Source organism: Rousettus aegyptiacus, unplaced genomic scaffold (assembly GCF_014176215.1).
Source record: "Rousettus aegyptiacus isolate mRouAeg1 unplaced genomic scaffold, mRouAeg1.p scaffold_m13_p_5, whole genome shotgun sequence".
NCBI classification, from domain to species: Eukaryota; Metazoa; Chordata; class Mammalia; order Chiroptera; family Pteropodidae; genus Rousettus; species Rousettus aegyptiacus.
Window position 1 is genome coordinate 94730648 of NW_023416308.1, and position 2584 is coordinate 94733231.

The window sequence follows — 2584 nt, forward strand, 5'->3', positions numbered from 1 at the left end:
CCCGATTATGACTGATTTTCACTCTGATCAGATGCTTTTATTGTGCATACCCCCTTGGCTTCTGAGACCAAGTCAGTGGCATTAGGCCTGAAATAAAATAGAAGATTGCTGGTTATTCAGAGGTTGGTGATTGTGCATGGGTTCATCTTGAAAAAGCTCACCCATTCCAGGGATCTAGACTTGATCTCTTCCTTATTGTGACCCTTCAAGATTAGAAATCTAAATCCAAACACAATGAAATCCCACTACAGAATTCTTAGAAAATTATAGAACGTAGAAGAACTTCAGGAAATATCCAGTACCTAGAACAGTGAAGGGTTTCTTTCGTTTTTAGGCTCATGTACATTCTTGGCACTTAAAAGACTCCAGCAGAATAGAAATGGCCTCTTATAGATTATGTTGAAATGAATTCTAATCCTGCATGTAGGTTCAGTGAGAATGAGTTGAGTAATTGATTAGCAATGTCTGCCTCAGGTATTGTATCAATAGGTAGTATAGGGAGTGCCACATATTTGCAATCTATACCCTCATTATGCTAATGGACAAACTGGGACCAGAAGGATAAAGTCTCATCCAAGGTCACACAGAAGGTGCAACATATTATTGATCCAATTGTTGATCCAACACTAGGATCAATAATTCCTTTTCTCTTGTTGTGTCGTCCTATGTCATCTCGATCTTTGCTTTGAAACAATTAAGCACATTAAATGCACTTAGACTCCAAGTCAAGAGATGTTAAATTTGGTCTCGGCTTGTTAACTAAAAAATAAGAAAACCCATCAGAATTTTTTAAAATATTAAACCTTCAGGACTGGAAGAGATCAGTTTTATAGATGAGAAAACAGAAGACCAGAAAGGGTAAACTAAGTCAGAGGCAGAGCAGGGATTAGACGATGTCTCCCAAGTACCATTCCCTGCTATTCTCTCATACTTTCTTTCTTCATTGGTAAAGTTCATTTATGAAATAAGCATGTGTTGAGAAATTGCTATGGACAGGCATTAGGCTATAGTAAGGGGTGGTATAAAGATAAGTCAGTAGCTTAGTGGAGAAACTGGTCATATGAACAATTTTTTTTTTACAGTTGGATCAGTGCCAGAATAAGTTTTTCTAAAGTGCCACATAAAGAGGCACTTGACTCTTCCTGAGTCATGGCAGACTTTACAGATGAGGTGAACGTTTTAGTGAGTCTTAAAATATGAATAGGAGCAAAAATACAGAGTAGACCAGGGTATTCTGGATAAGTGGTACTATGTGAGCTGTTTTAGCAACTATGTCACTTGGACACTAAACAGAAGTGGGCAATGACCAGAGCAAGGATCTTAGGCATCATTCTAACAGGTATGGACTTGACCTAGTAGGCAGTGGGAAGTTATTGGCATGTCAAAAGGGGAGTGACAAGATCTATTCCACATTTTGGATAGATCATAACAATATTGTGAAGAGGAGAATTAGAAATTTAAGAGACCAGTTAGAATATAATTGCAAGGGTCTATATGAGAGAAACAATGAAAATGGGTTAAGCTGGTAACACTGAGGATAGTATAAGAAATTCACTGGGGAACCATTGCAGAGGTAGAATCAATGGCTTGGATTTATATTGGATATAGGGATTGAGGGAGAGGAAAAACCAAGAAATAAAAATAATGTATTTTGCTTATCCTAACAGGTAGTAGAAATGAACTAAGATTGTGAATAAAAAAGTACCTGGAGAAAAAGTAAAGCTTTTTATATATGTATGTTATTTTTATTATCACAAGATCTTACCGAATATTATTTTAATTTACTCTTTAGCACAAACAAATGGATGGGATGTGGACAAAGTTAACCTTGACAAAGGAAGTTATGCAACATATAATTTTGAACATATCCATTTACTCCTCCAACCATCATAAACATTATTATGGACTAGGCATTGCAGAGCGGGAGGGACAGAGATCAATCAACCATATTCCCTGTGAAAGGATTTAAGAGGTTATTGTTTAAATTTTCATAAAGATACTCATCTACCTTGGGAAAAGGCAACTTCTCAGAGCTACTCCAACCAAATTATATAATGCCCTTAAATAGAACTTCCCTAGGTAGTGGTAGAAATGTTTAAATGTGTAAATTTGATTTAGCTACTTTACCAAAAAGCTGTCAATTTGAGCTGCTTGGTAATTAGTAAAACATCTGTAATAAGACTAGTGTCTCAGAAATAGTTGCAGCTTTCTTAGCCAGAGAAGGGGGTGGGGACATTGAAGAGGGAGGGGGTGGGGAATTTGGACATGGACTTCACTTTAGCCCAGCTGTTTCTCATTTAAAGAAAGGATAAAGGGTAGACACTGAGTCAGTGGGAAAGCATCAAGACAAAGGCGAGAAGGGACATGATATCAAACCACACTGACCCTAAGTTGACTCAAGTGCATGCCATCAGCATGCGGTGAACAAAGCTTCACTTCTCTCCACAGTTCTGGGAGCTAGCCTTCATTGCCAAAGGATGTCCTAGTAAAAATATTTATGTGAAAACAACACAGAGGCAATGTTAAGAGCACCACTGACCTCTTACAATTTGAACTCATCTCTCCATGGCAACAAGGACTTGGA